Here is a 15368-nt window from a genome sequence, read left to right as displayed (position 1 = left end):
CCGTGTCTCTGTGACTCGGTTGTCTCCTTCTATCCAGTCCTGGGTTCCTCTTGATGAGCTTGATGTACGTGAATTAGAAATACACATAAACCCACAACGTTGTAGCTTTGTCACGATGTAGCGTGGGGAAGATGAGTCCAATCTGCAATACTAGAAGTGAGTCACTATCTCTTACCTTGAATCCCAGCTGCCAGGGAATTACAATGTGTGTTTTTGTTTATCTTCTCTAGAAGGACGAATGCAGATCCTTCCTTTCTTCCCCTCCTATTGTGGTTTCCCTTCTATTGCACAATTCAAATTCAGAAATCCTCATGTACAAGTCAGACAATAATGGGACCCATAGGGGGAATAAGTCCCTTTTATAGAGGGAAGCACTCAGAGTTATGGGCACAGATTGAGTGTTCACTAGTGATCATGGATGGGGCCACAGAGTTGTCTTCTCACCACAAAGCACTTGACTATTACACTTCCTTGTAGGCTGCAGAGATCTCCCCGTAGCTGTCTGGGTTTCCGATGGTGATCCGGTTTCCTTCAATAGGGTGATGTAAATGACTGCGTGTCCTCTGTTCAGCGCTGTGTAATACGATTGGTTCTATATAAATGAACAATAATAAATACATGTAATGAAAAATAACATGTTTTCTAGTATTTTGTCTGCTCATTCTCATGATTAATATTATGAGCTGTATTTTATGTGAAAGTGTGTAAGCTGGATGTGATAAAGGGGAGTTGTCCTAAAGTGTTTATAGTATCTGATCCCGCAGTCCTGCATACATGGACACAGGGGGCCTGATTCATCTTTGAACACAAATTGCCTTAAAAAGAAATCGGACTTAACTTGCACATACGGGCACCCTGTACGGGCACACCTAAGTACGCTGTGGACCCACGCATGGATATGTGCAATATAAAGTCCCATCAGAAAGCGTTGTCTGCACTGACACCTGCCCTGTAGTTGGTGCAAATGATACAGCTAAAAAATATGCAATAGATGCCCAGAGCGTCCATTGGATGAATGTTCGTGAGCTTGACCTCAGCACGCCCTTAGTGTACATTGCCTACGTGCATCCTGCCCTTCCCACCCACTTTCCGCCTCTCAAGTCTCAATTATTGGCAGGACACCTATTATCAGGTCACTTGTGCTGTTATATGTAATAGGTGTGAGGGGTGCTGGTGGTAGATGTTAAACCACAAGAAACTTTTAGACTTAACCAATTTGTTGATTTTATTTCAGAACTTATTGTAACATATGATATATAAATATATACAGTTGCTCACAGTTGATACTAGAGATGGTCACTGACCCCTGTGTTTTGGTTTTGGTTTTGGATCTGGATTACCGTCGTGTTTTGGTTTTGGTTTTGCAAAACCGCCCTTGCGTGTTTTGGTTTTGTTTGGTTTCGTTTTGCAATTTGTTAAAAAAATTACATTTATTGGTGCTAAAATAACATAATTTAGATATTATTTTGTAGCTACATTATTATTAACCTCAGTAACATTAATTTCCAGTCATTTTTTATTCAATTTTGAACACCTATGTCACAATATGATTTTCATACACTTGAAAAGAAAAATTGCTGCAGTTCTTGCCAGTGATAACAAAAAGGCCATTGTCATGCCTGGGCATAAGACCAAAAATCCACCTCATAAGTGTGGAATTATTTTTACACAAATCCTGGCAAGAGTTGTCTATCCATTTGTAGCGTTTTTAAAGCCACACTCAGTAGAGGTTGGGACCTTAACCATCTGGGATCCTCATCCATGTTTCGTCATTTTTAGCGAGTTCTTGGAAAACTGTTGGGAAAATCAGAAACTTCGGTTAAAAAGAATAACAACAAGCATTCCAGCATAATCTACCTCCCTTCTCTCATCTACATCCCAGCACCTGCAATCTTCCCCCCCAACACCTTCATAATCAATATCCCCTGAACCAACAATTGGCAGTTAAACAATCCTCTGCAAGAGGAAGCAAGAATGAAACCTGTCACCCAGTCGCAAAGCGGATCAGACGCCCTGGGTACTATGCTAGTGTTAGATTTGCGTCCAATGTACACTATTAATACAGTTGGTTTAAGACATTTAATTGAGGTGTTCTGTCAATGTTAGCAAATGTCATCACTATACTATTTTACTAGAAAAGCTAATTCTCGGAAAGTTCCTAAAAATTTAATTATTGGGCGACAAAATGGCATTCTACCCACTGTACACTTAACCACAGATATGTGTACAAGCGGAACTGGGCAAACTAAAGATTATATGACTGTGAAAGCCCACTGGGTTGGTCATTCGCCTTCCCCAGCAAGGACAGCAGCAGCATGTACCCAGGTACGTCACATTTTTGAGAAGTAGGCTACTCTGTGTATCAGCAGCTTCAGTAAGAGGAATACAGCTGACAAACTGTTCCAAAAACTAAGGGATGTCATTGAAAGATGGCTAATCCTGCTTGGACTCTCCTGAGGATATGTCATTTCTGGTTACGACCCCAATATTGGTCAAGCATTACAGTGGGGTTGAATTCCATCACATTTTCTGTTTTGCACACACTATCAACTTGGTGTTACAGAACTTTTTAAAAATGACATGCAGGAGATGCTGTTTGTGTCCAGAAACATTTAGGGTCAATTTGTGGTTTCTGCAACAGCATGTAGGAGAATACAGCAGCTGCAAGAAGACTAGCATTTGAGGGGAATATACTTAGTCCAGCGAAGTAGTTACCTGTGAAGAAAGTGCAGACACGGTTAGCTTGAGTCAAGTGATTGCCTTAATAATACATTTTGAAAAGGTGCTACAGAAAATTATAGTGTGCAATAAAGCAAAGTAAATGTGCTAACTATATTTTAATTGTAGATTAAATACTTAATTTGCTTTGCAAGGATCACAGACTTATCAACATCTTGTTGGGACGTCTTCTCTTTCAGTTTCTCTGGCAACTGTTTGTTGTAAAAGAAATTGCTTTCCCAAGACACCCAGTGGTGATGCAGATGAGTCCGCTCAAGATTTTGATATTTGCTGTGCTGCAAAAGAATTGCCCAAAAATCGTGACAGCTCTGCCCTAAAATCAACTAGTCATTCCCTTTGGAAGGCCATTATCAGCAATTACATCATACTACACAGACTTCTATGGGTGGGATGAATTGGTATTGTTTGAGGAAGATTATCACTAAACCCTGCTACCTCTCCTGTCTCGCAGTGAGCTATGGTACAATAAAATGTAACTGCAGATTTAGACCAATATTGTCAGCCCTATTATTTCTATTTCAGCAATTACAATTAGCAATGGAGCAATGGAGCTCTTCTCTTTGGGTGTTACCTATATAACGCAGCACAATTTGCCTGCAAATTCTACAGACAAGCCTGCTTGTCTTCCTCTTCATCAATGACTCTTAGCAATTGAGCACTCGTCCTTGGGTGTATATTACACCGAAACATTATTAGTGAAAATTAGGAAAAATACAGTTTAATCCCTGATAGGCCCTCCACCATCCTTTGCATGTTAATAGTAGGATTGGTTGCAGTTATGGGCAAGGTCACACATTTTTTTGACAAATCAAACCAGCCCAGATGTCAAACTGTTGTGGTCTGCCACCTGCGTCATCCCTGCTTGTGTTTGGAAAGTGCATATTGGTGCCAGAACCTCACGTGCCAGAACTGCTCCCACTGGTGCCACACTGCTGCAGGACTTACACAATCAACCGCATCCTCATCGTCGGATACCCAAATCTCCCCCACATCCTCTTCTAAAGACAAAGTGTCATCCTCACTTGGTGTATCACCGGTTACACTCGGGCTGTTCAGGCACACATCAGCAGAACTGCTGAAAGGGCCCTTCTTTATGGGTACACTAACAGAATGCTCACGATTAGACATCCCACTGTTTAATGGACTCTCCACAGGGATTGGTGTCATTTTTGATTCAGAGCAAACATTATCCTCTAATGCCTTACTGTTATCTTGCAGCTCGGCTTTGACGCGTAACAGTAGTTGTGCACCACTTGTAGGCTCGGTAACATTTTTGGATCTGCCACTAATAGCCAAAGGTGAAGGCCTCATTCTCTCTTTGCCACTGCGTGTGTAGAATGGCATGTTGGCAATTTTTTTTTTATCGGCACTTAACTTTTGCTCAGTAACACTTCTTTTTCGCTTCAACACAGTAAATTTTTTTGGGGTTTTGGTTTTTTGGACTGATTTCGAAACACTGTGTAGTTTGACATCGCCTTGCCCAGATGACGTACTGGGTACACTAACATCAGGACTGGTGACAGAACCTGGTTGCTCATTCTGATCATATGTGGACTGCTTTGAATCCATTCTGAGCGCAAAGCACTTGTAGTGGTAAAAATTATTTGGTAAGATACTGCTGACAGATATGACTTTTGACAGCTAGAAATATTTATGCACAATTATGGGGCACACCCCAAAAGCACTGGGGAGTGCCAAATATTAATAAACCTCTATCCTCCTAGCGATTTTTGTTAGAGCAATTGCAAGAAGAATATTGGATTCTCTGTCCCTGCTCTAATCAGCCTATGACTACACCCTGCTCTCTCCCTCTGTCAAATGGCGATGGATTCCTGTGGAGGCGTGTATTTATAATGTTGAAGTATCGCGAGAACTAAGCCCCGAGATCCGACGACGTCACAATGACGTTCGGCCTCGATTTGGATTCGGAGCGGGCGAGAGAGTACCGAGCTACTCAGCTCGGTACTCAGATAGGCAAAGTTCGGGTGGGTTCGGTTCTTGGGGAACCGGACCCGCCCATCTCTAGTTGATACTGACTGCAACAGACAGGCAGTATGACAAACCTATGCAGTTAATGTACTTAACTATATTATAGTACATTCATATATGCAGATGGTAGTAAGCTTATATTGTGGGCAACGTCAGAAAACATTTTGCTTATATATATATTTTTGTGCCTCCGGTCACTTTTTATGTCTATATGTAAGTAACAGAGCACAAAAAGGATGCAGCTCCAGTTATTACGTCTGTCACTGGAAGAACCTGCTGAGAGCCTAGCTTCCTGTCTGTGCATGCTCAGTTGAGCGAAGTGGACGGCTGGAGGCTGCCCCACGTCCTGTCTTCATTAGATCACACCACCAACAAGATGGGAGACAGAGCGTAGCACTCCATATTGACAGCAAGTTCATGCAAAATACGGCACACAATAGGACTTATGAATCGGGTCCAGAGTAACTTTCTCTGGACCGTTCCCATAATCGTTACATGGGCAGCCGCCTATATATGCGCTATGTATGTTGAAAATGAAATGTTCCAGATGGCCACAGATTTTCGTTTACTAATTTACCCTCAGATTTTCACTTAGCTTATTTCCTTAATCTGGACCTGTCATCTACACATGAATCTAATATCTGGCGAGACGACAGATAAATGTTTTACTGCTGGCTGCAGAACTGTGTAGAGCATTGTTTATTGTTTAATCCACTGCACACAATCTGTTCTCTGTCTCACTGTACTGGATGTCATACCTTCTTATCCAGTGTGGCTTGTAACTCCATCTCTTAGGTGCCAGTATCTCTTGATATAATCTTTCTAAATTGGGCAACACCAGATAGTTTTGAATCCTCCACTGTGGATGACTCAAGCTTACAGGGATTCCTACAGCTGCACTTGTAGAGAGTCCCACACAGACAATATCCTCCTACCAGTCCTGACTTTTAACTGTGCAGTAAACTTACTCTTGGCATCACAACAGAACTAAAACAGCCTCTGATCAGCGCCGTCTTGTCATAAATGGTGACAAAGGGGTTAAAATAAATGCATATAGAATCAGTGAATGTGCAGGCACATGACGTAGCAGGAAAGAGAGGTTGCTGGTCTGAGGAGCTTACAATCTATTTAGGAGAAAAGACACAAGGGCTTATTTAATTTCTGAAAAAGCTTCTATTTGGGTAAGAGGAGGGAAGTGGACTGAGTAAGATCTTTATCTGGAGGTGATCGGGAATGATAAAAGATTGCTCTGATCTGGACGGAGAGGAAGTCTATCGGGAGAGCAGATCCGGTTGTGAAGCGGAACCAATGTAAAGATTTGAAAGATTCTCTAGTACGTGACACCTCTTCCAGAGGAGATAGGTGACATATGTCAGCATAAGATATTGTGCCGGCAGCGCTGCAACGACTCCGCAAGGTGAAGGTCACAGGCAATTTGAACAATATCATTTAATCATCTTTGCAAAGTAATCTGCCAGTTAGTAATTGGAGGCCACCAGTTATCCGCGGCTTATTACCACTCGGCTTTACGTATAATATATTACTCCACGGTTTGCTGCAGGGATGAACGGTTTACTAGTACAATGACCTTGAGCTTTGTGGTAAATGCATTCAGTGTCTTTATACAATGGATATACCAGTGGTGTGGATCCATCACACTGAAATCGTCCTTCAGTATTTATCTACTGCTGGGTTATACAAAGATCGCTTCTCCGATACCTTCTATTGACCTTTTAGTATCGAATATATTCTGTATGTGTTGTGTTTGTTGCATGTTTAATCTCATGTTTGAGTTGTAGGAAGAAAGTATAAAGATAGTGGTCAAGAAATGGAAACGCAGAGTACGTGAAAGTTACCAAACGTTGAAAGCACGGGATTCCATGGAGGTGGGGTTGATGCATTAATTAAGCAACTTATACCTCAGCAATGGTCAGGATCATGTAAAAAAAAAATTCTGGGCTGCCCTCGATGTCTATAATTATGGTGAGGATTGCTGCAAGCAGGAGACCTCACTGACTGAAAGATTGTTGGGTGTCAGCTCAAACTACTAATGTTTTAACAAGCAAAGATGTCTAAGGTGGTGTCAGCATGGAATTCTAGGAGTGGGGGGAGGACGGCAACACCAGCAAAAGCCAGATACCCAAGGATTGTGATATCCGTGTATTCGTTCACAGTGGAAGAGAAAACAGACGAGTGACTGCAGGTCAAGTGACTGCAAATTTCAAACGGCGTCGAGGGCAATAAGCGAACTAACTGTAGGGTTGGGTTTCAGTGCAAAAACTGCTGATCACGCCCAGGGACGGATCTAGAAAACTACTGTAGGGTGGGCAATTTAGGCCCCGCCCCTTTCTAAAATCTTAGGCTGCCGATGGCTGCACACTATGTGCAGGTCCATCCAGCCGTGACAGGCAGGGACAGTGTGCTGCCCGGCTGCTCTGATTGTGTTTTAAACACAATCAGAGCAGCCGGGCAGCACACTGTCCCTGCCTGTCACGGCTGGACGGACCTGCACATACTGTGCAGCCGTCGGCAGCAAGTGTCTGCTAGGGGGGGCGATCGCCCCCCCCTGGATCCGCCACTGATCACGCCCAACAGTGCACGTGTGTGTGTTCTGTGATACAAAGAACACATATGATTCACCAGGTTCTCTGGAAACGTGCCCGTGTGGCGCCAACCTGGATAACTCTGCAGTACTGAGAGCTTGTTTCTAACAGAGGCTGGTTCTGGTGGCTCCGTAATGTGGGGCATTTCCCTGGCATGGTTCGGGTGCAGTCATTCCCTTAGAAGGAAAGGACAATGCTTTTTCCTGCTTAATCTCTTGGGCACAATTCCAGACATCGGTGCGCGCCATATAGCGGTGCAGATAGGCTGTACGTGGTGGTCCTACGTGGTGTTACTAGGCGGTACTGGGATATATAGGAATGTTGTCGAAGAATATCGGGATGGATGGATGTTCCCTCATTTATTTTTATTATAAGATTCCAAAGTGAGCGGTGGGCTTCACAAAGAATAAATAGATGGGGGGTGATTACAACCAGGGGATGGGTAACAGACACATAGCATTTATTAATGTTGTACAGTGCTTTGAGTACATTTTGTATATTAGCAAATTTGTATAATACTAACCAACTAACTAACTGTCTGTAGAAACAGGTGGGATTTACTGACCCAGGAAAATAGATAAACTCTACACGATTAGAAAGTCCTGAAAACATGACTGTGGTGGGATCACTTATAAATAACTTATTGTATAAATTTAATCCAATTACTGACGCAGAGCGCTTGATGTATATCATTGCAAATGTACGGATTTTTGTATTCGAAATGTATTGATTTCTGATTCATTAGACATATGTTGGAGGAAATGTGTTTTGTCGGAAAGGATATCCCACGCTAATCAGGCCTTTTCATTTGTGAGTGACCACTTTTTTGTGAGTGACCAAACAGCAAGTAATTTAGGAAATCACAGTTTGATGTAAATTTTGTGAAGTTTAGATTGCATTTAAATCCAGGTTTAGAGAATATATCACATCCTGATGCTAATCGTTGAATGTTACATTTCCGACTTTGTGGTGCCACTTAGGAAAGGGGGCTGGTTTACCCCCTGCCAATATATGTGTCAGAAACAGTATACAAAGAGCTCTGTTTGACCAAGTAATGTATTATAGCATCTGTACTCCTGGATCATCACTAGTACCTCCAACCAGTGTGTAATGGTCCTTGTCAGGACTCTTGAGCAATAAACCATCACTACTTGAAGATTCTGCCTGACACCTATTACCTGCTGTATCCTGTGACCAACGGATAAGAGCTTACGCTTTAATCCGTTCCTCGGCTGTCCTGTGTTGAACCCATCGTCTGTGTCAACGCTCTGCCCGCTACCCAGCAGTCCTGATCCATAGTAATCGGTCAGGAGGTACCAGCCAAGCCACAGAAAAGAGGCACTGCAGCAGCTATACCAGCTACCCCAGAAGTAAGCAGTTCCAGGTGTCAGTGAAGAATCCTGGTGATGGCAGCCGAATCCTCCTACAACTGGCATTCATGAGTTGGTGAGTGTCTGGTGGCAGGTGGTCAATAACAGTCGGTTAGAGAAAACAACCAGATAAACTGTGTAATATCCCTTCATCCGTCTTCCCCAACAGACCGGGTGGTGAAGTAACCTCATCCGGTGACAACGACCAGTTGGTATCTCTTTGAGGACTGCATTTGAGCACCTCTGGAGAGTAGGAAGATCCATCATCTACTGGTTTATAGATAGGGGGACCCGTACCATCAAGTAGTGAAAACACACCCAATCGGTCACTGAAGCAGTTCTGTTAATCTGTAGGTGCAGAGCAAACACTAGACTAGAGGGCAGGTATCCTATTAAGTGTGGTTTATATGCAACTTAATAAGGGGGACAGATATAGACGTGTGCAGTGATGTAGGAGATATCTATAACTAGTTCATTGCATTTATCTTGCATTCTGGGTCTTTATCGCTCAATTGCCCCCAAACCTATTTCTTTGATAAATTGGGATAAGGGATTTTAAATAATAATAAAAAGAAAAATATCTTCCTTGTCTCCAGAGAAAGGACTATTTATATACGTCCCCCAAAACTCTACATAGAAATGTCACAAACAATGCCTATCTTCTGATAAGATTCCGCCATGTGTCTGTCGCCTCTTCGTAAAGCACTCTGTATTCTTGTACTAATTTTTTTTTTTAAACTGTGTCAATGAACTTAATAATAATTCAGATCCACAAATATGTTTCATGTGATTACATTTAACTGCGAAGGAGATAACAATGGGAATAACTGTAGACGTATTTATTAATCTGGCAACGGTCTTTATCTCTCAGCAATGGGAGTATCTGTGTTGTTTTCCTCAACAGGAGCAATAAACAATTCTGCTTCTGTGTAGCGTTGATAGCTGCTAAACCTCTCTCCAGACACAAGAGTAGAGTCTATTATATGCATATAAACAGTGTGTTACTTGATGCTATTACCTAATATATCACATTAGAACACATTCATCCCTTCCGGCACAGTACTGCACCCATAAGGAACTACAGTATATTAACTACCAAACAAAAGCCTATTATCTATCAAGCAAAACTGCTTCTGAAGACTCAAACAGATGTTTTGATCTACAGGGCTTGTGGGTTGGTTTTGTTTTTTTTCACGGTAACAAACTGGAGCAATCAAACTGCTGATATTACAGCCATCAGGAACCGTGGAAGTGACAGAGGAAGCGGAAAGACTTTTGTTCCACAACAGACACATTGTTACCATCTATTATTTACAAAATCTCCAGCACGTTCTTTGGGGTAAAGTTTAATATTATTCCTTCCATAAGCTGTAACTTTCCCTTAACTTGTACCGTCCAAGGCTGCCAAATTCCTCATCTACAGAGTTGCATTTATTTTATAAATTAATCGTTTGCAGGCTGTTGTCATTATCATTGTTCTTTATATAGCGTCACCGTATTGCACAGCGGTGTACAAAGTATTGTTATCAGTCACATCAGCAGGGCCGCCGTCAGGTGCAAGGGTCTCACATTGCCTAAAAGACCCACCATGTCCTGCCCTACCGCCTCCTTATCCTTCTTTTTACTTTTATTCTTCGGCCGCCTGGTCACTGATAGGTTGGGAGCGCACTGGGCGTTTCCTCAAGACAAGAATCATGTCAGATCATGCATCAAACTATTTCCCCTGTGCAAAAGAATTTGAAAGGGGGAAAAATCTTGCTCTCCTCCCAAAACAAATCCCCCAAAAACAGTACAGATAAATAATAATGTAAAAAAAGATCCTTGTCACAATGTGGTGGAATTTTTTAGCAAGTGAGGGAAATGTGGAGGGATTTTGGGATGAGTGATAAGGGGAGGGGAGGGAAAGTCCTGCCTGCTTCATTTGTACTGGGCCCCACAATTTCTGATGGCAGCCCCTTTAGAGCGTACAGTCTAAATTCCGTACCCCACACACAGACTAGGGTCCATTTTTGTCATTAGCTAATTAACCTACTAGGATTGAGCCAGACCCAGGAGAAACCCACTTAAACACTGTGGGAACTACAAGCTCCACACAGATAGGGCCCTCATTTCAGTTTATTAAAAACAAGTTTTTTTGGGTGGGTGATAAACACCTGTCCCTTACTAAGAGGACTGCAGAGTTTCCTCGTCCATGGCTGAGGTTTGGGAGATACAAGTGGCTGCATCTGATCTTATTCCAGTGGTAACAGCCTGTAGTTGTTTGAGTGTAAAGGCTGCCGCGTAGAAGGTTGTTAATTCAGCTTACTGGCCGGCTGCCACATCTTCTCCACTCAGCTGCTACTACTCCTTTGTTCTCCAGTCGTATTTCCAATCATACGTCTTCTGTGGGTTACCCTTGGTGAGGCATTGGCTGCGGGGACCATCAGCGGTGAGCGGCCCTGAGATCCAGGGGCCACAGAGGGCCCCCCTGTGACAAACGCCGGCCAACAGCTGCGATGTCCTTCAAACATTCCCTGAAGCCCCTGTACTAATGACACTCCTAAAGGACTTTCAGCAACCTGTTCTTTGAAGAAAACATCATTGGTTTATTTATGAGCGTCTTGTACAAGCTCCTCATCCTTATTCTGTAACACTGAGGCTCGCAGATGGGAGAGTGCGCTCTTTCTTATTAAACCACCTTTTGATTTAACACTCCGGTCCCCTGCAGTTTGTTTCTGCAATCTCAACCTACGTTTTTCGTTTTGCCAACCACCAGAATCAGATTCATCGATTATCTCTTCCCCGACCCGTGGCTCTTATTGTCTGACCCTACATGAATGAAATTGGCTGTGTGGTTATAGATTCTTTGTGTATTTAAAAGAGAAGATTAGGGTCTCCTGTCCATTTTCCAGTCAATCAGAGAAGTATTGCTGCAACAATGTCTTCTCTGTGTGAGAGATGATGCTGCGTTCAGTTACTGCACATAGACCCGGGCGCAAGAAAATGGTTCAGTGGGATAATTGGGTGTATATATAGATATATATATATATATATATATATATATATATATATATATATATATATATATATATATTGCTTTGTTGGCGTTATTCTTGTCTTCCAATGTGGAATATTGAAATTGTAAAGAATACTGACAACAAAACTACCATTTTCTGCTATTGGATGGAAGCTTTTTTGTCTCTGTGTTTGATGAAAATATGGAAATACACGCTTTCTAAAAGTATTATTATTTTTATTTTATCATTCCATGGATTTTCCAGACCTATATTTTAGAATAAGTGTCTATTTTCCCACACCCCCTCCTGCTTCTCTGCGGCTCCCTTTCTGCCAAGCAAAACAGCGCTACTTCCACTGCTGAGAGTACCACTGTCTCGTTAATGTGCGTTTGAGTGATGATAATCAGGGTGTAGAGTTGGACAATATTAATATAGATATATCGCCCTTTGTAAGGTACCTCCAACTTCCCTGCTGCCCCTCTTTGTCTGGGAAAGACCTTTATAATAATTATTGTGTGCACATGACGGACACAAGTATCCACCTTCTACAACAGTGATATATACAGTAAATACCCATAACCGGACTGTACTCTGCGCGCTCGAGGGTTCTTAAGTACCTTACAGATTCATAAATGTGATGACAAAAGATAAAATCAAGCTGTAGGCAAATAAATATTAATATTCGGGTTGAAATAAAATATAAATACATGTCAATTTTGTTATTCAATGGTCTTAAAATAATTCTTATCTCTGTTAAGCTCAGTGCAAAACACAATAGCCAATCAGGTGTCAGCTTTGAGCAGTCTGAGGGGTCAGACGAATAAATAACAAATAATGTTCTTTCTACCGATCTTATCTTTTTGTCTGTCTGTTTGTATTACTACGTATCCATTTCTATACTCGCATTCAATTCTTTATGATATATTGTCCGTCTGGGTATGTTATGAACCACTTAATTCGGGTCTACTCCTGTTCGTTTATGCGACGAGCCTAAATTTACACATATCTATGAAAACAAAATCATGAAGGCGGACAGAATTGCATTGGAAATAAGTGTTGGTGTTTGAGTAACGCAGGTGCAGGAAGCTGTACGGCAGGTGCATCAACAGCTACACAAACAGTCTTGACCGTCATAGAGCTCCTTAGTAATGTTCGGGCGGGAGTCAGTTTGTGTAGTTTATGTTACGCGTGAAATTGCAGAAGGGGCAGAAGAATGTAGGAGATGTACAGTCAGGGGTGCCGCGGGCGCGCCGAAGCAGATGTGCCGGATTCAGGTCCTGGGTTTCTCGTAAGTGTGCATCTGTGTCATTTGCACCAACTGCAGGGCAGGTGTAAGCAGTGGTGGGATTCAAATAAATTAACAGCCAGTTCTCTGCCTTAATGACCATTTTAAGTATACAAAAATGTGTTTTGCCCCTCGAAACACTGCCACGCTGCCATTGCCCCTCAAAACACACTCTGCCACACTGCCATTGCCCCTCGAAACACACACTGCCACATTGCCATTGCCCCTCGAAACACACTCTGCCACGCTGCCATTGCCCCTCGAAACACACACTGCCACATTGCCATTGCCCCTCGAAACACACTCTGCCACACTGCCATTGCTCCTCGAAACACACACTGCCACGTTGCCATTGCCCCTCGAAACACACTCTGCCAAGCTGCCATTGCCCTTCGAAGCACACTCTGCCACGCTGCCATTGCCCCTCGAAACACACTCTGCCAAGCTACCTTTGCTCCCCTTTGCTCCGTTCCTTCACTTACCTTTTCCATCGGCTTCTTTCTTCTCTTTTCTTCTGTCTTGTGTCTTCTTTCCGCCGACTCCTCTCTGCGCCGCTCCTCACTGAATGTCGGACGTGACGTGATGACATCACTCCCAACATACAGTGCGGACGGAACAGGGAGGAGTAGGTGCCAATGCCACGTAGAGGTGAGTTTCTTTCGTTTTTGTTTTTTCGAGGAGCCTGCTCCCCCCACCAACGCATTGGATGCATTCAGCCTGTCGTCACCGGTTTAAAATTAGGTATCGGTTCTGGCGAACTGGTGAGAAATGGTCCCACCACTGGGTGTAAGTGCCAACTGATAGTGATGACTGACACAGTCTGTATTACAAACTACACGTATGTGTGCCGGTAGATGGCACAGAACATGCGTTTGCAAGTAGTAGTGACTGTATAAAGGCATTTTATGTAGAGTACGTATCTTGATTTATGTATTTAATGTAAAAAAAATATATTAAATCCATATTTGTATTAATGATTATACTGTTAAGAGATGGTCATTTATTTTATAATCTCATTTTTCTTTTTTGTGCTTTGATGTGACCTTTCAGTGAACAGATGCTTCTGTGTGTCTACATACAGCAACATTTAGTCAGGGCGGACTAACACCCAGATTCAAATCAAAATGCATCTTGAGATTCGCTTGCAGTTTAATACGGTCATAACTAAGCTTAAGTTCTGCGCTCTCTTTTAACAAGCTACTTTCTTGCAGATTGCTTTCGAACAGAATGTGCAATATGTTTTGTAGACAACTGATATATCGGCCGTTTTGATACAGTATTAGATTAGAAGATCTTACTTTGTGGTGTAATAATATCCCTTAGAATATTCAGCAGTAACACGTAGACCTACAAATTAGATTGCGCTGCATAGATTGAGGAGTCTGTAAAACAGAACCAGCAATTGGTGAATTCTGCAAAATTATTTGTGTATTTGTTAAGAGCTGAAAACCAACTGGACGATTTTCCCATAAACATGTAATCAGGATAAAGAAATTGAGATTAAAGTATTTAATGTAGAGAAGAAAATCTGTCCAAACTCATTATAAATGCTAAGACCGTAAATACCGTTTAATATCATTATAATTTGCGATTTAAAGGCGGCTCTTTTCCCGAGTGCCCATTTGTACATATTCACATTTACCGAATGGCTCGTGAAAGACAAACCTGTTGCTCTTTGTTTTTAATTGACTGGTTCATTTCTGCAGTTGAAATGCCAATTATTCATAGTGGTTGATGTGATTTCCATCTGCCAGTTTGAGGAGTTAATCAACAGTGCGTCAGGATCCCTTCCAGCCACCGGCTCCAGTTCTGCATTACTCAGAACCTGCGGAGAACTGTTAATGTCTTTGTGTGGACGGCTCCAGTACTGGAAGCTGTTAGTGCTTAAACCTCGCAACGTGCCGTTCTGTAGAGTTTAGCTTGTTTGGATTTTTGTTGTAAACCTCTTAGATATGAGACGTACAATCCTCTTATGCACAAATTCCTTGTAGCATCTGACGGAATATAATGACAGGATAACAGGCTAGACAGCCGTGGGGGGGAAATCGCGGCTAAAAGTAGATTTTGAATGTGAGGGTTACTTACTGGCTCCGCTGTATATCGTGAGATTGTTTTTAAAGGAAGCGTAATAAGTTTTTATGCTGAATTGTAGTTTGTGTCTATTGTGAGTGACATAAACATTAGATCATGTCCACATTAATTACCTTTTTTTTGTCATTACAGGATTAAAACATAAGGACATCTCATAATTAGAACAGGATAATCTACATTTATCAATGTGAGGTAGGTTATACATTTTCCTTTCTTTATTTGATGTACAGCTGCCTCTTTTACTCACATAGGACCTGAGTCATTAAGTGGCGCATCGTGCGTTTGTTATAAACCG

General features: G+C 42.2%; 1 protein-coding gene across 2 annotated transcripts in view; it reads left to right on the top strand.

The window, feature by feature from the left end:
• The window catches only part of PTPRF (protein tyrosine phosphatase receptor type F), a 513733-nt gene that overhangs the window by 120812 nt on the left and 377553 nt on the right, over positions 1-15368 (top strand). For both annotated transcript variants that reach the window (XM_075181665.1, XM_075181664.1), the window contains one exon: positions 15206-15265. The gene's annotated coding sequence lies outside the window, so the exon portion shown is untranslated. The remainder of the gene's footprint in view (positions 1-15205; positions 15266-15368) is intronic.

Source organism: Mixophyes fleayi, chromosome 8 (assembly GCF_038048845.1).
Source record: "Mixophyes fleayi isolate aMixFle1 chromosome 8, aMixFle1.hap1, whole genome shotgun sequence".
NCBI lineage: Eukaryota > Metazoa > Chordata > Amphibia > Anura > Limnodynastidae > Mixophyes > Mixophyes fleayi.
This window is presented reverse-complemented; position numbering and strand designations above follow the sequence as displayed.